This window comes from Cupressus sempervirens, chromosome 8 (assembly GCF_028749045.1).
Source record: "Cupressus sempervirens isolate cs-2001-9-10 chromosome 8, ASM2874904v1, whole genome shotgun sequence".
Taxonomy (NCBI): Eukaryota; Viridiplantae; Streptophyta; class Pinopsida; order Cupressales; family Cupressaceae; genus Cupressus; species Cupressus sempervirens.
The window spans coordinates 468,267,375-468,290,104 of NC_143125.1; positions in this window are offsets into that span (position 1 = coordinate 468,267,375).

Below are 22,730 nucleotides of genomic sequence, written 5' to 3' on the forward strand. Positions count from 1 at the left end.
ATATATTATTCTCTGATATTGTTTATATTTTCTTGTAATTGTTATTTCTGTATGAGGTTTAATCCTAACAAGTGGTATTAAAGTGAGGTTGTTTTTTAGTTATCCTCTGTAGGAAAGTTTCACAGTTGAGTGAGAGTCTCATGGTTGAGTGGGAGTGATGGTAGATGAGGGTAAGTTGAGGGTTGACAAGTTTAATGGGTAGAACTTTCAGTTATGGAAGATACAAATGAAGGACTATCTCTATCAGAAGGATTTATGGAAGTTGTTGGAAGGAAAAATTAAGAATTAGAGAACTATGACAAATGAGGACTGGGAGATTTTAGATATAAAGGCACTTGGAAGTATTAGATTATGCTTGGCACCATCAGTGACATTTAACATTACAAAAGTGAAGATGACAGAAGAGTTGACGGAAACCCTAGTGAAATTATATGAAAAGCCCTCCACTTCAAATAAGGTATTTCTCATGAAGTGTTTATTTAATATGAAAATGGTAGAAGGTGGATCTATTGTGGATCATTTAAATAAGTTTAATACTATTACTAGTCAGTTATCTTCTGTGGGTATTAATTTTGATGAATAAAATAGGGCTCTTTTGATCTTGTGTTCTTTGCCTGAAAGATGGAATGACTTGGTAATGGCTGTGGGTAATTTTGTTTCTTGATCTAATACCCTAAAATATGATGATGTGATTGATGTTATTTTGAGTGAGGAAACTTGTAGGAAAACTTCAAGTGGATCTACATTAGGAAGTGCTTTGAACGCACAAAGTAGAGTCGGAATGACTGAAAGAGGAAATACTTTTAGAAATTGTGGGAAATCAAGAGGAAACTCAAAGGGGAAGAGGTCTCAATCTAGAGGACCCAAAGATTGCTAGTTGTATGCACCCAAAAATGGTCGCATAGACTATGGACCCCCATTATTCAATTTATCAATTTATCAAATTTTCTGAATCAATGGTTTGTAATATTTTATTAAATCAATTCAAATCAATTTCCTTGATCAAATTCGATTTATTTCATTTCTAAGATTGATCATTTTATTCCAAGTCTTATTTAATTAAAAGAAAATATTGTTTTTTAATTAAATAAAATAAAATCCCCATTTAATTAAAAGAAAACCTCTCTTTTAATTAAACAGTTCATCCACATTTAATTAATTAAGAGAAAAACCTCTCTTTTAATTTAATTAAATATCTTCTATTTAATTAAAAAGAACTTGCTCCCTTTTAATTAAATAAAAATCCCACTTAAATATCTCTTTTGATGAAAAAAGGAAATAAAATAAATTCTTTTTATTTAATTTCTCTACACTTAAAAATGTGATCTAAGTGGGATTTATCTTTCCACTTTCTCCTCAACCACTCCTCTTTCCTAATTGGTGGAATCTTGTCTCACATGGATCACCACTTTCTTCTCAACCACTCCTCTTTTCTAATTGGTGGAATCTTGTCTCACATGGATCACCACATTCTTCTCAACCACTCCTTTTTTTCATTAGTGGAATTTTGTCTCACATGGATCAAGCTCTATTATCCCATATTGGTTGTGAGAAGCCTCTCACCTCCATAATTTCCTTTATAAGGGAGAGCCCTCTCCTCATGTTAGACACCCATGATTATGCTATCGTTATGCTGCAGGTTTGAAGATCAATTTTTGAAGGAGTTTGAATACCAAAAGCTTTTTGTGGAGAACTTCTATTTTCTTGTCTTTTTCTCTCTTGCACCCATCATGGGCTTTTAGCTTAGATCTTGCATTTATAGATTAGATTTTACTTTTATAGAATAGATCTTATTTTCATGCATATTTGAAGATCATGGAGACTAGCATTCTTGCTTTTCCTCTTTGAATCTCTCATCTCATGATGTACTTGCATGGGCACAAAAATAGGTCAAACTGAGGACCTCCATTGCAAACCCTTGCACTCTATGAGTAGAGAGCTATGGATCGATTTGTGAGGGCTCATTCTTGAGTTTTCTTACATGTAATGATTCATAGAAGTGTGACAACATTTTAGCACACATTTTTGGCGCCCACCGTGGGGCTTGAATCAAGTTTCTAGCTCCATTTGCTTTTATTTTTTATCTCTATTTTTTTACAGCATCATATTGGATCTAATCAAGTGCTTTTGTAAATTTTTCACTTTGGTTTTAAGGCCAACCCATATATAGATTGGTTTGCAGGCAAAAAATCTAGTTGGTTTAAAGATTCAATCATATCTTTTAAACCAATTAAATTTGGCTCTGAAATTTTTTTTGTGGGTTGGGTATGTGCCCAACATGTCCCATTTCTATTTTCAGATCATTTTGACATGATTTGCGCGAGTTATGAATTTCTCTTTATTTTTCATAAAAAGCCGTTTCTGATCGCAAATCAGCATATTTTTCGAAAAAATTTATTTTTTCAGAAATATTTTTGAATTCTAAGGGGGGTTCTTTCTTTGTGTTTTGAATTTTGAAGCCGTATTAAGGATCAAAAACTCGATTTGATGAATCTGGCCTATTTTGAAAAATTGGGTCCCTAGAGCACAAATGAAGAGATTTTTTTGAATTTCTTACATTTTTGGAAAGCTCTTTAGTTTTTAGTAGGGGTCTCTTCTTTTCATTTCTATTTTTGGATTCGAAATCATAGCAAAAAAAAGGTCTAATCATGTTGACTAGGTTATTCGTATTTTTTTTGCAGGGATTTTCGTGTTTTTCTGGTTTTTTCTGCTAACTGCTCACTGTTTTGGGTTTTTCTGTGTTTTTTGATTTTTTTGGAACAACATAGCAGCAAGTTGTGATTTCATTGGAAAAATGTGCTAAAGTTGTTAAAAATAGGTAAGATCTACTAAGCGCGTTGCGAGGACTTCAGGTATTCTTCTTTGGCTGATAACACTTTGATTTGGAACCTTAAAATGAACCTCTCATGTGTCTAGCTTGTGTGTTTTTCTTATGCTTTTATTTTTCAAACACATGCATGATTGATACTAGGTTGTAATCTCCATTGATTTTTATTTAGCAAGCTTGATTATTAGTGATAGATTTAGATAGCTATATTGGGTTATTGGACTCGCTGAATCCGCCGGCCCCTCATTCCACCCCATGGTTGCAAGATCAGTGCCACATTAAAGGGGAGGGGTCTATAGGATAGAAGTGTTAAGTGCTCCACTTGGCAACCCTCTTGTGCTTTCTATAACTTACTAATGTTTGAGTTGTGGACTCGTTTTGGCTTGTGTGAGGGGTTAAGTGTTCCACATCTTTGGACTCACCTTACATTAGTTAAAGTGTTAAGTGTACCACCTTGTGCTTTTTGATTATTTTTGGATAGATTTTCTTTTGGAGAATTAACATCTATACAAACCTAGTAATTAGGCCCCATGAATACTATTCGTGGATCTTGAGGGAGTGAGTTCCTAGTGAAACTCCTCTCAAAGACGGATTCCTTGTAGGTGGGGAGGATACTTTGAGAATCTCTTAGATAGATGGATCTTCAACTTGTTGATTGAGGCATCCTTTTTCCGGAGAGGTTGATAGATCACTAGGGGTTGATATCATAGATCTTGAGATAATCTTAGTTAGCGTGTCAGATTAATCTGCTTGCTTTGATTGGGCTAAAAGTGAAAAGGTGTCAAAACCTTGGATCTAAAAGCTAAGTCCCCTTGTGGTCCACTATTGTGAGTCGGTCACCTTTAGAGAGGGTTAACCATAGCAGACAATCCCTATACAGGGAAAACTGCGGACGGAACCTCAAGCGGTAATAGCCACTTCTGTCGTGGTTGCAACAATCGCTATATAAATATTCTCGTGGAAGAAATCTCCATGGGGTATGGTTCATTGTGGGTTGTCAGATCTCCCTAGCAGCTCTTGAAGATTAAGTTCTCAGACTGTGTCAAAACCTCGGTGCGCCGGGATTGGAGGTCACCCCTGTGAATCATAAAAGTTGCAGAGTTAAACCATTACTAAAAACCTTAGAGAGACCAACTTTTATTTTCTAGGGATGTATGAAATGATTGTGAAACTCTTTGAGAACATACAAAATTAGCTCTCCTAGGGATTAGCATAAACTAAGTCACTTGATTGCTCATGCGCAAGGTTGCTTTGCCCCTTGTTCATTGTTTGAAGACTATTTACTTGAAATCCTTGTTTTCTATCTTGCGTGCTTGGTTTATGATAAAGAATCTATTGATACATCTAGTTGGATATTCAAAATGAATAAAATCTGAGTTCTTGAGTTGAGACTTTACGATCAAATAACTTTGTTATCCCATTATTTCTAGTCTCCCTAGGTTGGTCCTATTTGGATTAGGCTACTTTTCTCATTGTTACAAGCCTTTTTTCACCATGGGTTATTGTGCTTTGACCTCTTGAATTAGTAATCATTGATTTCACAAGAGACCTTGTTTGGAGTTGGTAAGTTAGAAACCATCCTTATTGAGAAAGATATACACTTGGATCCTTTGATATTACACTTGGAGAGTCTTAGTAATCTCTTGTCCATTCACTTTCATCAAAATTCAATTTTAATTAATTAAAATTTGGGTCAATCATCCTCTTGGTCCATATGTGCTAGGGTATTCACCCAAAGTTGTGAGCACCTCTGTGGCAGTGTTGGTTTACACGTATTGCAAAATTCTATCTTATCACATCTATTTTGGACAAGTGAGAGCTTTTACTATCCTAGTTTGGTACCAACGTTTCTTAGGGTTATCCTATCAACTAGTACCTTTTCTTTCATGTTGATTGCAAGTGCTATTACATGTTGCTCAACATTCAAATGATCTCAAATGGTATCAAATTTCTCAAAATGACTCTTGGTCTTCTTTCTTCTTCATCTTCCATGTCTTTCTAGTCTCTCATTTCCATTATTCCTCTTCTTCATGTCTTTTTGATTCTTTTCCTCCTATTATCATATAGTCTACCTTCTTCTATTTATTCTTTCTCTTCTTCCATACTTGATTCTTCTTCTTCTAGAACCATGGATCTTGGATATCTTTTTAGGGATCCTCATTTGAGCTCAGATGAAATCCACCTCCTTCTTGAATTTGAAAAGTGGTGTCACTCCAATAGATGCATGGATGCTAACGTTGCAACAAAAATGATTAAAAAAATGGATAAATCAGACACCTTTGCTAGGATCATGTGCAAGATCAAATCACAATATCCTTCTTCCAAATATTTCCCATCTTCCAAGTCTTATCATGATTCTTCTAAATATCATACAGATTTTCCATCTTCCAAGTCTTATCATGATTCTTCTAAATATCATACAGATTCTTCATCCTCCAAGTCTTATCATGATTCTTCTAAATATCCTTCATATTCTTCATTTTCTAAGTCTTACGATAATTCTTCTAAATATCATTCAAATTCTTCATCTTCTAAATCTTACCATGACTCTTCTAGATATCATCCATCTAGGTCTTCACCTACCTCTTTTTCACGATATCATTCTTCTTCTACTTCTACCAAGAGTCTTATTCCTCTTATTAAGACATATGATAATGAACAACATGAAAAGTCTTGTGATATGCCTATCTATAATTCTTCTAGTGACAATGATTATGATGGTGATGATTATTACATTCCAACAGTTCCTAAAAGTCCTCCTAGTCCTATGCTTGTGCTTAAAGGGGATGAGTCACGAAAAGATATTGATGGTAATTCACATGAATCAAATCTTGAAAACAACATTGATAAATTTTGTGAACAATACCTAAATGATAAATCTACATTTTTTGATGAAGAGAAAGCATTTTTTTGTGCTGAAATACAATATCAATGGGATAAGAGTTCCTCTTCTAAGAACCCTCATGCTGAAAATAAAGATTACACTCTTGAGCAAGATCATGTTAATGTTGAACCTTTGTCTTCTGATGCTCCCCTTCCATCTTCTACTTCCTCCACTATCCATACATTCCCTAAAGATTTTGAGACTCTCAAATCTTCTACCAATCATTCATCCAAGAAAGATCCTAATGCTTTTCATGCAGTTCCCTATAGTTATCCTCAAGGGCTACCTCTTAAAGAAACTCAAGCTAACCTTCACTTGGCTACAAATACCTTTGACAATGCTAAACCTAAAGAACCTAAGCCTTCATGCACTATAATGCCTACTTCAGCTAGTCCTTCATCATCTATTCCAAAGTCTTCCATACAATTCCAACATGCTTCCTTCTCCTTAGCACTGGCTTCATGTCAAGAGGACTCTAAAAATGATAAAGAAAAGAATATAAAAAAAGATCAAGATCAAGAACCTTCCATGTCATCCAATCTTTTTCACAATGTTTCTGATACATTTCATGGTTCTTTTGATCCCTTACACCCTTTCTCATTCATTCCACCATGTCTTAAGTCTTCTCCTAAGAAAGATCAAGATACTGCTTGCACCGCTGAGCTTATTGACAATAAAAATGGCCTTAGTACACTTTCTCCTTCCAAAGATGATACTTCCATTAAGGTTATTAAAAATAGTGTTGTTACTTCCATTGTTGAGCCTATTGAAAATCAAGAGAGAAACTCTACACTTATGCTATCCAAAGATCCTTGTCAAGATCAAAGTATTCCATATTCTTGTTCTACCACTCCATGTTCCCTTCCACTTTCTACTCTTCCTAAGTCTTCTCAAGCTATAAGTTCTCCTATCAAAGAAGTTGCTCCTATTAAAGATGTTTATGTTCCTATTGAAAATCCTGATGCTCACCCTAAAGATGCTGATGTCCTTGATTGTCATATAGATGTTAATGAACTTATTGATTATCCTTTTGCATCTTCCACATCCATCCTTGGACCTCCCCCACCAATACTAAATCCTTCACATTTTCCTTCCATCTTGGATCCTTATGTCCCTTCACTTTCCCCTCCCAATTCTCCTAATTCTTCATCCATTTTGGGTCCTTATGTCCCTCCCTCTCCTATCTTTCCTCAAGATCAACATAGATGCATATCCTTGAATCCTTTTCATCCACCCACTCACCTAAACCAGTCATATAATCCTTCTTCTTCCACAAGTCCCAAGTCTTTTGGAAGTAACTTGAATGTTCAATACAAGAAAAAGAAGCAATTCAAGAATCCATATAAAAAAGAAGACCACCATGTCTCTTCTAATCGACATGGGGGCATTAAGTCAAAAGAGATATCTAAGAAAAAAATTACAAGACAAGTATGGGTTCCAAAATCCATCATCGAAGATATTATCTCTAAATCATCAAAAAGAAATGAAAAGAAGCCTAAGGCTATATGGATTCCAAAATCTCTCTTGAGAGAGTCTAATGTTGAACAACAATTAAATTTGACATTCAAGCTTCCAAAGAATTCCGCTTCATCTTCTTCCAAAAGCATTCTTCCATTCCATGTGCCTAAACTGCAACCTTTTCTATCCACTCACCATATTCCTTCACATATTCCTTCATTCACATTTTCTCCATCCTTTCGCCACCCTTCAAGGTGTGTGTTGACGTTGATCTTGCCTTCATTTCCATTTTTCAATCTCACTCACTTCGCATAAAGCCATATCCTCCATTTTTGTCTCCCATCTTCCTTTCCCTATTAGCATCTTTGAGCATATCATTTGAATTCCTTTGTATATCATGGTTTAAACATTCAAAGAGCATTATCTCAAAAGCTTGACTTCTTCCAAAAAAAAAAAATTTGAAAAAGATTGAAAAAAAAAAAAAGAAAAAAAAAATTGAAAAATTTGAAAATGTGCCTTGGTGAAAACCTGGTAATCAGGCACCTTGGTAGCAAAAGTAAAGAGAAATAAATTCATCTTATCGTGAAAACCACTCCCTTGTGGTGCCTTGGATAAGTACCATGATGAAAACCTAACAAATAGGCATCATGCGTAGTTCTTCTACATATTTCATTCATTTCATCTTCTCTCTTTGATCTTGACAATGTTAACCTATAGAAAATAATTTGGCTATCTTGTGAGATATCTTATGATGATCTTGTTTTCATTCCTTTCATGTTTAGCCTTCATATCTATTTTCCTCCATTCATTCTAGTCTTTCGCTACCCTTTTCCCATTTGCCCCTTTGGTCTTGATCTAATAAAATAGAGTAAAATATGATGCTATAAAGTCTCTTGACATGTCTACTCCTTTGGATTGCATCTTTCCCACCTTTACATTATGCTTTCATGAATTATCATATGCTAGCCTTTCATTTCTTGTCCAAATGTGCTTTGCATGACAATTTTTCCATAGCTTGGGTACTCTTGAGGATTCGGTCCTTGAAGATCACTTTCACTTGCTTCATACACTCCTTACTTATTCATCATATCTATTAGCTTATTGCTTCATCATGTCCTCCACCTTGTTAGACATTAGGACTGTACGATGTGATCTTGCTTAAGAGTTTAATGCCCATTCTGTCTAGGGGTATCTTTGTACATATTTATTGATCCTGAAAAAAAAATTCAAAAAAATTGATATATTTTAAAAAATCCAAAAAAATGATATATTGTAAAAATTCTAAAAATTAAAAAATGTCCTGAAAAAATGATCATCTTAGTGACAACCTAGCAAAAGGCACTTTGATGTATCTTCAAAAAAAAAAAAAATTCCAAAAATACAAAAAAAAATAAAAAATAAAAAATTCAAAAAAAATAGAAAAAGTGCCTTGGTGAAAACCTGGAAACAGGCGCCTTGGTAGCAAAAAAAAAAAAAAAAAGTGGTGAAAACCTGGAAACGAGTGCTACTTGAGGCCTTTGCACCCCTGATTCTAAGCACATGTCCTCGACATTTAGCCTTTCTCCACCTTGCCTTGTCCTTGTTACCTTGCTTTGGAATTGGTCTTTGTCTAGGGGGCATAACTATGCTAGCTTCGGTTTCTTAGATGTGTGAGTCTTTAGGACACCTCGCAAATGGTGTTTTTCAACACCCATTGACATCGAGTGTTTTTCAACACTTATTGGTTTGGTCTTATCCAGTATCATCATGTGATCTTACCTTCCTGCAAGCATTTGATCCTTCTCATCAGAACTCAGTATCAGTTAACACACTTAAATTTTTAAACGCAACACTTAATGCTTGACTTATGTCATGATCTTTTCTTTGTGTACTGACTGTTATTGATTTTTGTTGAGTGTCCTTGTCTGATAAGTCTCTCCGGGATGCATCGCTAGAGGACTTGGGGCATGGGACATGTTTTTATTTGTTTTTTTGGCTTGTGGGTGTGGTCTTGAACTCTAGAGTGTCTTTTGTTGTCCCCTTGAAACACTTAGGAGATTTGAGACATCATCCTTGATTGTTTTTGCACAACCATTCTTATAGTCATCTTGGCATCTATGCCTTGATGCGAGCATAGTTTTTCTATATTAAATTGGGTAAGCTAACATCGAAGTCATCTTGACCTTTATGTCTTTGATGCTTATGTTAGAATCTTTCCACATTTCAATCCAATATAAATCGCATTCATATCTTCATAGTTGCATTTGTAGCTAGTGATGATTGTGTGATTTTTCGATGTCCGTTAATAATGGCCCAATGATGAAAATAAGTTCTTTTACATTCTCTAATGAATGATGAACACAAAATCCTATGTTACAGTTGCTCTTTTGCAAGTACACCATTGCATTTCATGTAGCTTGCATTATTAGACTTCATGTTAGTTTGCATTTTTAGGCTGCATTATGAGTTTGAGAGGGTTCTCCTTTCATCTTTATTGTGGACATTTAATCAATTGTGGTCACATTTTGATCTTCATTTCCTTATTTTCTGTCGTGATCTCAATCGAAATTTCTATCTTAAACAGTTGATTGATTTTTGCAGCATTTTCTTTTCTTATTTCTATTTCTTTCCATATCTTTCAAACTTCTATCTTCCATTTTCTTTTTCCCCACTTCTTTTCTTCTAAATCACCTTTGGGGCATAATATTTCATGCTTGATGATCTACCTTGGTTCTATGATTCTTATATCTTTCATCTTACATCAAGAACATTATCTTTTGTTCGATTTGATCAAATTTATCAATTTGTTGTTTCTCCTCTATCTCATTTCGATTTCGATCACGAGGGGGCAGTAATTATCAATTTCAATCCTTGATTCAGTTTTATCAATTTTATCCTCAACTTTTCAAGTTAAAATTTATTTGTCTTCTTTGTCCTGATGTGTTCCCGAGTCGACCACACATCTGGGTTGTTTTGTGATCCCAAATTGACCTCACACTTCAATTTCTTTCTTTGACTACATGTGTTCCCAAATCGATCACACATTAGTCAAAGAGGGGCAAATGTATGCACCCAAAAATGGTCGCATAGACTATGGACCCCCATTATTCAATTTATCAATTTATCAAATTTTCTGAATCAATGGTTTGTAATATTTTATTAAATCAATTCAAATCAATTTTCTTGATCAAATTCGATTTATTTCATTTCTAAGATTGATCATTTTATTCCAAGTCTTATTTAATTAAAAGAAAATATTGTCTTTTAATTAAATAAAATAAAATCTCCATTTAATTAAAAGAAAACCTCTCTTTTAATTAAACAGTTCATCCACATTTAATTAATTAAGAGAAAAACCTCTCTTTTAATTTAATTAAATATCTTCTATTTAATTAAAAAGAACTTGCTCCCTTTTAATTAAATAAAAATCCCACTTAAATATCTCTTTTGATGAAAAAAGGAAATAAAATAAATTCTTTTTATTTAATTTCTCTACACTTAAAAATGTGATCTAAGTGGGATTTATCTTTCCACTTTCTCCTCAACCACTCCTCTTTCCTAATTGGTGGAATCTTGTCTCACATGGATCACCACTTTCTTCTCAACCACTCCTCTTTTCTAATTGGTGGAATCTTGTCTCACATGGATCACCACTTTCTTCTCAACCACTCCTCTTTTCTCATTGGTGGAATTTTGTCTCACATGGATCAAGCTCTATTATCCCATATTGGTTGTGAGAAGCCTCTCACCTCCATAATTTCCTTTATAAGGGAGATCCCTCTCCTCATGTTAGACACCCATGATTATGCTATCATTATGCTGCAAGTTTGAAGATCAATTTTTGAAGGAGTTTGAATACAAAAGCTTTTTGTGGAGAACTTCTATTTTCTTGTCTTTTTCTCTCTTGCACCCATCATGGGCTTTTAACTTAGATCTTGCATTAGATTTTTCTTTCATAGAATAGATCTTATTTTTATGCATATTTGAAGATCATGGAGACTAGCATTCTTGCTTTTCCTCTTTGAATCTCTCATCTCATGGTGTACTTGCATGGGCACAAAAATAGGTCAAACTGAGGGCCTCCATTGCAAACCCTTGCACTCTATGAGTAGAGAGCTATGGATAGATTTGTGAGGGCTCATTCTTGATTTTTTTTACATGTAATGATTCATAGAAGTGTGACAATATTTTAGCACACACTAGTACTATGGGAAACTAGGGCATAAGAAGAAAGATTGCTGGACACGAAAGAAAAATGAAGGAGATAAACTAGAAAGGAACAAGGAGGCAAATGTGGTAAGTACCAAATCCAAAGAGGATGCTTTGCTTCTGTCTTTAGAAAGTGTTGACGATTCATGGGTTTTAGATTTTGGTGCTTCATTTCATGCTACACCTCATAGAGGTTATTTTATTGATTATGTCAAAGGGGATTTTGGGCTTGTTTATTTGGGGGATGATGAACCATGTTAGATTGTTGGAAAAGGAAAAGTTAAGATTAAGTTGCTGAATGGGAATCATTGGCTACTACATGAGGTAAGACATGTTCCAAGGTTGAGTAGGAATTTAATTTTAGTAGGGCAACTCGATAATGAGGGTTATGTAATTACTTTTAATGATAAAAATTGGAAGGTTTCAAAAGTTTCCCTTATAGTAGCAAAATGTGTGAAAGTAGGCACCTTATATCTTTGTATAGGTCATATTGTTCCTTCTAATTTGATTGTTTCAGAGAAAAATGAATGTTCAGGAACAATTGTTGCAATTGAACAGGGAGAACAAATAGTTGTTGTAGATTTTGATATAGCACTATGACACAATAGACTTGGGCACATGAGTGAGAAAGGTATGAAAGAACTTCATTCAAAGCAACTTTTACCATGTCTGAAATGTGTTAATATGGATTTTTGTGAAAGTTTTGTGTATGGAAAACAAAAGAGAGTGAGTTTTGTGAAGACTGGGAAGGAAAATAAAAGTGAGAAATTAGAGCTTGTGCATACATATGTATGGGGACTAGCTTATGTATCTTCCCTTGGTGGCTCTCATTATTATGTTACATTTATTGATGATGCAACTAGAAAAGTATGGGTTTATTTCCTTAGACAAAAATCTGATGAATTTCAAACTTTTAAGAAATGGAAATGCTTGGTTGAAAATGAGACTGGTAAGAAATTAAAATGTCTCAGATCTGATAATGGTGGTGAGTATTGATGAGGCATATTAATGTCTCAAATTTGATATAGTTTTTATATAGTTTGAACTCACTCTTTGAGCCTTGTGAAAGAACATTTCTGACACATTTGTTTTAAATACCTTGTGAACTTATGGTAAGTATCGCTATAACTTATTGAACCAATGGATAGTGGTTATGACATACTATGCTTAATATTATACATAAAAATGCAGTATTTCATATAAATATTTTAAAGCTAGGTTCTAATATTTGAGTAAGAGTAGGAAGTTGTCATGCATATGTGTTTTGGATGTTTCTAATTTTTAGGAAATGAGAAGCGGCACAAAGAGTGGTGATTACCATATTAAAGGAAGAAGTGATAAAAACCATTCATGGCAAAAGAAGCACAGATCAGTTCTGAATGATAAGTTGCATCTGTGAGGAGAGTTATTGTTCTAGAAAAACCAGGAAGACCTGACTTGCCATATTACTTGCGAGCTGTTAATCTATTGCTTAATCAATGTTCTATGTCATGGTTGACATTCCATCTTCTTTTCTGGTGATGTTTGTTCTCAACTTTTATGTTATGTTTGTAATAAGTATCCAATCCTCTATATATAATGAGGAGGGATCATCTGAAAAGAATAAAACATTACTAGTTTGGAAGTTACTCTTTTATGTTCTTCATGAATTATTCAGTCATGTAATCAAAGAAGAATTTTAATGAGAGAGTGATTTGGGAATACCTGTTATGTTCTTAGTTAGCTAAAGCCAACCAAGGGGGCCCACTTGGGAGGTGGAATAGATTTAGGTAGAGTAGATTCATTCCTTTCAATTTACTATATTAGTCCTGCAACATTGGTACTATGAAAGTTCCTGCAATACTTGTGGAAAATGATCATGGTGGATGTCTAAATTGTTAACTAGTTTATAATTCCATTTTCAAAGTTTTTTGCAGTTATCTATTGTTAGTCCAGGCATGTTTACTGTTATGTATCAGTAGTATAGATTCCTTTCATGCATTTTAGTTTCCTACAACATAGGTGTTAAGACTCAAAAGGAACTTAGTGCAACTGTGCTGACTCATTTCAAGTCCTACGTTCCTGGGTTGACAATTCAAGTGTATTTCATGATGGAATGGATAATTTTCAAAATAAACATAGTATCCTTGAGAGGAATAATATTGTGATTATCTTCATCTATTATGGAACCCATACATTTTTGGTGTCGTTGCCAGGGATGGTGTCAAGCTAGGAACATTTTTGAGTCATAGTTTTTTAGTTAAGTTTTTTTAGAGATTTGTAGTCCTAAAAGTTTATTCACAAGCATGAAGAATTCAATTGCATGCATCAAAGAGGAAGACGATGAGATGAATATGGTAGATTTCTTCCATGAGAGTCTATTAATTTGAACCAAGAAATTGAAGAAGTTGAGTTGCCATTTGAGGATGCAAGCCCTGTTTTTCCTACAGAATCGTCCTTTAGAGCAAAACTTTTAGATACAACTGGTTTTCAACCTTTTGCTAAAATTTTGGCAAGTTTTCTTGGTAGTTCTACTCCAAATCCACCTATTGTTAATAATCCAGTACCAAATGTTCCTTTTCAGTAGCAAGCCCATAATCAAATACCTCTAGTAATGGCACAACCTACTTTTCCATTTCCTCTTCCAAGCCTCATAACCAATGCTAATCTCAAAAACATACCTGTAGCTACTCTTCCAAAGTTCTATGGCCTTGCAAGTAAAGATCCTAATACTTTCTTGTTTGAGTTTGACATACTCTATCATAGCTTTGACTATAACACTGATGCCCACAAGCTCAAGTTACTTCCAACAACATTGAAAGAATTGACTTTACGATAGTTTATGGGTTTAAGGGCCAATATAGAAGGTACCTATGATAAAATGCAAACTCAATTTCTATATAAATACAAAGAGTATTGCAAGGAAAATGATATCTTTAGAATATCGCAAAAGGAGGATAAAACATTAGAAGACTATGTTTCACATTTCTTATATACGCTGCAGAAGAACCCTCAGCATGTACTAGTTTACAAAAGCTAGTCTTCTTGAGAGGAGTGAATGATAATTGTCTAGAAGCACTAGACCTAATGGCTGGTGGTGATGTATATCAATCTTCTTGGGATGATCTCAAGAAAATCTATCTTAACTACTCAAGGTCAATTATGAAGAAAGGAAGAGGACACTAGACTACAACCACTAAAGGAATCAGTCAGGGTATTTCAAAGCTTGAGATATCTAATCTACTCTTAGATTTTAAGTAGGACATCATAAATGATGTCACTAAACATCTCGACACAATGACTGTATAGAAGAAACATGCAGAAGCTGAGGTGCAACTAGCTAAGTACTGTCCACACTACCAAAAGCAGAAGAAAGATTGCCAATGCAAATTGGTTGCTAGTGTGGAGAACCAACATCTTCCAACTGAGTACATCAAGATAGATGGAGAGGATGAGCAAGTATTCTTCATTGCTCAGAATCGATATGGGCCCAATGTCAAGGTATGCCTTAGGACCCTTTACAAAATTCAAATCAATATGGTAATCAATGACAAAATTGTAGTACCCAAGGTCCTCCACAATATAATCAATCCAATTGGAATAATGTCTGGCAAAATAATCCACAATAGTCTCAATGGCCTAAAAATTCCCAACCTTCTTGGCCAAACCAATAAAACAATTAGTGGCAGAATCAGTAGAACTAGTGGCAACCACCCCAAGGGAATTGGCAGTCTGCAAACCAATGAAGAGGACCTCAACAATGGCCTAACCAAAATACTGGTAATCCACAATTACCACCTCCAGTCCAACAACCTGCACTAATGCCACCACCTACAAGTTCTAGACCTTCAAAGCATACTTAGTTGCCTGCACAACCTCAGCCAAATCCAAATAACCAATAGCCACAACAAAACATGTATTATGTTGATGCTCAACAATACCCTGCTTATGATTTAAAAGTTGCAAATATACATTTGAGATCTGGTAAAACCCTACCAGTGCCTAAACTGCCTCTAATAACTAAAATACTAGATACTCTTACAGCATTAGAACCCACAACTTCTCAGCCACAAGTGGTTGACCCAACCAATGTAACTAGCTCAACTCAAACTCAAACAGTGGTTGAACTTCCTTTTCTAAAGAAACTCATACAAAGTAAACCTACATAAATAGAGGAACAATCTTTTGACATCATTGATCAGTTAAAGAACATGCATGTCCAAATACCTTTATTCCAAACTATTAAAGTTGTTCCTATTTATGGCAAAGCCATCAGAGAAGCCTATCTAAAAAAGCCTAGGATGAAGAAAAAATACCCAACTACAATCCATGTTGTAGGACAATTGGCTGACATTATGTTAGGAAAATTGATTATTTCTAAATACTCTGATCTAGGCAGTCTACTTGTGAATGTGATTATAAATGATCAGTCTGTTAAAAATTCTTTGATTGATTTTGGTGCTGCTATAAATATTATGGCTAAGGATGCTATGAAAAAGCTAAATATAGAAGGGCTAAGAACTACCCCAACAATTATGCAACTTGCAGATAGTTCTACTGTCACTCCTAATGGAATGATAAAAGACATAGTAGTAACCCTAGACTCTCTAGAGTACCCTACAGATTTCATGATTCTATCCCCAAAAATCAATTTATCCAGTTACCCTATCATCTTAGGACGACCATGGTTAGCTACAACTAATGCAAATATAAGTTGTAGGTCAGGGAGTATGACATATCAGATGGACAGGCAACAAAGAAATTTGATCTGTATCCTCCAGCACAACCACAACCAGATTTAAGTACGTCTGCATGGCCATATTTAAGGGATGGAGAAGAAGAGTTAAACTCTATAGCACAACTTATGATGTTACGTAGATAGTATTTTATGAAGCCACAAGAAGAAGATTAAGTAATTAAGAGTATTCTTAATAATACTTGTGTGGTAGAAAAAGATGTATCTGACAGTTCAGTGTTAGAATTAGCTACATATGAGGAATGTAATGAGATTTGTTTTCTACCCAAGGAGATAGACATTATCCATCAACTTTTACCATGTGAACTAGATACAAGTCCAATCTCTGAAGATGCTATGGTTGATCTCACAACTACTGTTGAGTTGTCAAAAGGTCATAATCTCCATGTCAATCCAAAATTGCCTTCCACATAGATGAAGCAGTTAACAAAGCTTCTTCAAAAACATGAAAAGGCTTTTGCATGGGACTATGGGGATATGAAAGGGTTAAGTCCTACATTATGCACTCATAGAATATACATCAACGAAGGGTGCCTACCACTTCATCAACCCCAGAGAAGGATTAATCCAACCCTCAGAGAAATAGTTAAAACTGAACTACAAAAATTGCTTGATGCTAGTTTCATATACCATATATCTGATAGTAGATGGGTCTCACCTCTGGTCATAGTGCCTAAAAAGGGAGGGAAATGGTAGATTTTTGTAGATTACAGAGAATTGAACAACGCAAACAAGAAGGATCACTTTCCTTTACCCTTCATTGATCAAGTTCTAGGCACTCTAGCTGGAAAGAAATATTTTTCTTTCCTAGATGGGTACAGTGGTTATAATTAGATAAGTATAGCTCCTAAAGATCAAGATAAAACCACATTTACATTCCCATGGGGTACTTTTGCATATTTTGTCTTGCCATTTGGCCTATGTAATGCCCCAACAACCCTTCAACAAGCTGTCATCAACATTTTTTGCTGATATATCACATGATTGCATGGAAATATATATGGATGATTTCACAAAATTTGGAGTCACCTTAGAAGAAGCCTTGATGAATCTTGAAAAGATTCTTGCCCGATGCAAAGAACATAATCTATCACTTAATAGTGAGAAATGTTTCATGCTCATGCAGGAAGGAGTGGTGCTTGGTCATTTCATGTCAGCTGCAAGAATACAAGTGGATCTGGCTAAGATAGAAGTAATTCTAACATTGCCCAACCCAAAAAAATTAAAGGATTTCATGTTGGCTATTATAGGTGTTTCATAAAAGATTTAAGTAAAATAGCTAGTCCCTTGTATACATTGTTGACTAAAGAAGCTGAGTTCATTTGGACACCCCAATGTAATGAAGGCTTCCTGGAGCTTAAGAAACTCCTTACTATAGCACCAGTTCTGAAGGGACTGGATTGGTCAATTCCATTTCATATTAATACTGATGCATCAAACTATGTTGTAGGTGTTGTATTAGGACAAAAACCTACTAATCTTGAAAATGTCATCTACTATATTATTAAAAGCCTTCATGGACCTGAACTGAATTACACAGTAACTAAAAAAGAGCTTTTAGCTGTAGTCTATGCATTGAACAAATTCAAACATTACGTAACTGGATATCTTATTTTTGTTCATATTGACCACTCAGCTATAAGGTACTTAATGAACAAACCTGATATAACTAGTAGATTGGCAAGATGGCTCTTTTTGTTATAGGAGTTTGATATTACCATTATTGATAAGCTAGGCAAGTCCAACATAGTTGTTGATTATTTGTTTAGACTGCACATTGCTGATGAAGATCTAACTCCCATTGAAGATACCTTTCCAGATGAGCACCTATTCCACATAGCAACTTATACACCATGGTATGCAGACATAACAAACTATTTGGCTGCAAATAGAATACCCCAACACTTCTCTCACAAAGAAAGGAGGAAGCTAGCAGAGCAAATTTTTCATTATTCATGGATAGATAACAATTTCTTCTATACTGGACCAAATCAGATCATGAGGAGATGTGTTAGAGAGGATAAAATATGTTATACTACATGCTTGTCATGATGAACCATGTGGAGGCCATTTTGCAGGAAAGAGGACAACACAAAAGATATTGACTACTTGATATTATTGGCCAACATTACATAAGGATGCAGTAACTTATACAACCAATTGTGAAAAATGCTAGAGGATGGGCTACCCAATTAAAATAGATGAAATGCCACTCAATCCACAGATTGTAGTAACACCTTTTTACAAGTGGGGTATGGACTTCATAGGTGCAATTGACCCACCATCAAGTGGAAAATCCTACATCTTAGTATGTATAGATTATGTAACCAAGTCGGTGGAAGTTTGGGCAATGACAAATGCAAGAGATGAGAAGGTAGCTAAATTCTTATATGAAGAAATATTCACCCGCTATGGAGTTCCCAGAGAGCTTGTAATGGATCAAAGAGCCCAATTTACATCAAACTTGATCACTGAGGTTATGAAAGAGTACAACATAAGGCATTGTAAATTCAGTCCCTAACACCCTCAAGCAAGTGGGCAAGCAGAGGTCACTAATAGAGAAATTGAAGCCATTCTGACTAAGACAATGCACATACACAAAAAGGATTGGACCAGTAGATTAATTGAAGTTGTTTGGGCATACCGGACCACATGGAAGACAACAACTAGATTCACTCCATTTGAACTTGTCTATGGTACAGCAGCGATGTTGCCTATTGAATTTGAACATAAAACATTGTGCACTACTTTGGAATTGAACATCAGTCTTCCTACAACACAAGAAGAGAGACTTCTCCACTTGAACTCGCTGAATGAAATAAGAAAGACAACTTTGAAAAAAATAAAACTTATTTAACAACAATGAAATAAATGGCATGATACACATATCTGTAATAAACAATTTAAAGTAGGAGATTGGAATCTCCCATATGATTCTCATTTGAAAGAGAATCCAAGGAAGTTGTAGACTCGATGGTTAGGACCTTATGAAATTCAATATGTATTTGACAATGGAGTAGTGCAATTGACAACCATTGATCCTATCCAATTTAAGTTACTCATAAATGGTCATAGGTTGTGCCTCTATCATCAACCATAGACCAAAGATGAGTTCCTATTGTAATTCCAACCAACATGTTTACAAGCTTCCATGAACACAGTTCCTGCAGTAGAGGGTGAAAACCTTCTTCTTGGAGTCATACCATGACAACTTTTTAAGGAGCCCTCATGATAAAACCTTATTTAATATAAGGTCCATTCTTTCATTCATATTTTTATTTTTCTTCATATCAACCCATCTCATTTCTCTATCTACCATCCACTCACACTCCACATCACCCACAAACTCTACTTTTTACTACTTTCAATAAACCATACTGTCAACACCTTTTTTGTAGTCACCAAACTTCGCCACATCATCAATTTGCATGCGGCCGTACACTCTCAAATTTTTAGGTACACCAATTTTTACTCTTTGTTCATTTTTAACACATAGGTTTCAATATTTATATATAATACTGCATTACATGTATCGTATAAGTCTTAAGCTAGTTTCTCATTCCTATGCAAAAATTTTAAAGTATAGACACTTGTCAAATTTTAGCGAGGGACCGAGAAAGTGTATTAATTTCCAAATGTCATCTCTATGTTATCCGAGTCATATCCACATTATAGGTTGTACTTTGGCAGTAGTCTAATATTTTTCATTAATTTTTAAAATCTTTCTATATCTGTTGTACCTTTTCATTGTGAATTTGGGAAAAGATCACCTATGTGTGACATGATTGAAAGGACTAGGAGTTATTGCGAGAACACCTTTAGATTAAACCTTGACGTCCTTCATAATTAATGCATCATTATTTTACATGCCAAACACAATGGAGTCTTGTTATGGGAAGTGGTAACGACATTGCTCAGAAAGATCAAATTTGAAATTCTGAGAAGAGGGAATTTGCAAAGGTAAAGAGGGAAAAAATTATTAGAGTGATGAAAGTAGAGAAAATCAAAGCTAGACATTTTGAGATGGGGAGATAGTTAAAGAGATATGAGCCAGTCATTCATAATATTTTACTCGCGGATGTTGAAGCAATCCGGTGATTTCATGCTTGTGGATGGCTTGGCTATTTCTTACAATTGACTGGGTACAATGAAGAAGTAGCAGTACAATTTATGATGACATTTGATGAAGGGGAAGCCATAGTATGGGGACTAAGAGTGATTTCTACTGAGGAGCAGATAGTAGAAGTCACAAGGCTACTAGCAGTTGGGGAGCATTATCCAAATGAACATGATGCCAGGTCCTCACAAGCATAGTTCCCTCAGCCAGGTGACCCTCAACTGGACATTACAAAGTAAGGGTGTAAAATACTTTCTCTTCTAGCTCCATATTTAGAATTAACAACCCACATTATCAGATATTTGACCTGTGAAGGCAGGTTTTCAAACTTGCATGCTCATCATTTTAAGCTGCTCAATTGTATAAGGCATAATATTAAGTTAATGTCCCCAATTTCCTTTATAATATGTTGTGCATTAGTGCTGAAGAAACTCAAAAAAGGAATGCAAATTATGTCTCTCATCATGCCCTCATCAAACTTTTAGTTGAGAGGTCTCTTAGGGATTCTTCCCCTATATCATAGTCAGAATTTGTTAAATTTAAAACCTTGTAGCCTCAAGCCAACCTTATTCTGCAAAATTTAGGAAATGAGGAAAAAATCGAAGAGCCTAGTCAAAATCTGGCTGAAATGGAAAAAAAACCCTCTCCTGATAAGCCTGTTGAGCCTATTTTAGAGGATGATATACTAAGCTCTTCCAGAGATAAAGGCAAGTGCAAGGTTGGTAAAGAAAGCCCTAATCTTGAAAAGGAAGCCAAAACCCCTCTGTTAAAGTAACAAAAAGAAAAAGGTCTGTTCCTACAACATCTACTCCAGTCAAGCCTAAACCAAAGTGGACTCGCAAAATGGTCGAAGCTAAAGAGGTTCCTATGTATAGAAGCCCTCGTATGTGAGGGAAAGCATCCCTAGTTTCCATTGAAAACCCAAATGCCCCAATTTTAAGGTCTCATATAGAATTAGTAGTTGAAATTATTTTGGATGACTCTCCTGTGCAATTAGAACCCCAGAATGTGGAAACACATGAAAATGAGCCTGTCAATGAGATACTGCAAGAGAATAAGGAAACATGTAAATCAAAACCCACTACTGTTCTAGAAAAAGCCCCTAGAAATGATCAACCTACCATGCTATCAATCCCTGTATATTCTAATATTTCTCTTATACCTTATAAATCCTCTTGGTACACCAAACATTTCCAACAAGTTGCCAAAGAACAAAAGATGAAATCTAAGGCTCAAGAATTTCCTTCATCTACAATTCAATCAATATTGTTTGGTCTTTACAATCATTTCATTTTTCAAAAAGCCTTGTGGAGGCAAGAAAGAGACCAAATGCAAAAGGCAATATTTGATAAATATGAAGAAATTGAATCACTAAAGGAGCAACTTCAAAAATAGAAACAACAAATGAATAAAGCCTTAAAGCTAGCTGACCAGGTAATGGCCTGTAGACCACCACCAAGGGTGTATGCCATTTGGTTGAAGGAACAATTTTTGTTATTTCAATTGATGATGACACTAAGAAATATTGATTGTGATTTTAAAAATGCTCAAGATTTTTATAATGTGTACCAGACTTTGCCTTCATGGAAAAAGAATTTGTTGTGTGAGCTCTATTTGCATAATTTCATAATTCCACAAGAGACAAAGTGGAATCCTCTACTTTACATAGGGGATGTTCACCTCAAAGTTCTATGTCCTATATGCATAATGAAAAAAATTATGATAGGTAGTTGGATACCTATAAGGATCTTGAAAATTCTGAACCATTACCACTTCAGGCTAAATCCCATAAGCCTTATGACCTTTTGAGAGATTGGTTCAGATTAACCTATGGGAGACCAAAACCAAAAATCATGGAGAAAGTGCTTGAAGAAAGGGAAAAGGTTTACAGAGAATACCAAACACTTCCAAACTTCACATAGCAGAGAGCAATTGTAGGGCTTAGAAATCGATGGGATCGATTGCCAGAAGCTTTCAAGAAGGTTGAACCACATAGCCTTGCCAATTATGAAGCAACAATTAATAGGGTGGCTAAATATATGCAAATTGGGAAGGAAAATAAAAAAAGAGTTATGGATGCCATTAACCTTTCAACTTCCTACCCTTCTTTGGCATGTGTATGAAAATAATGCTACCAGACTAGACCCATTGGTTGAAGAACACTTGGGTGAACATTGGAGATGCACTAGAGGATATTTCTACACTTTCAAAAATGGGAAGTAGGGCAAGACTACAGTAGGTGATTTTAGAGCTATGGAAAAGAAGTACAATGCTTGAGGACAAGCATTTTCATAGTGGGGGGTAGATGATGAGGCATATTAATGTCTCAAATTTGATACAATTTTTATATAGTTTGAACTCACTCTTTGAGCCTTGTGAAAAAACATTTCCAACACATTTTTAAAAATACCTTGTGAACTTATGCTGGGTATGGCTAGAACTTATTGAACTGATGGATAGTGGCTATGGCATACTATGCTTAATATTATACATAGAATGCAATATTTCATATAAATATTTT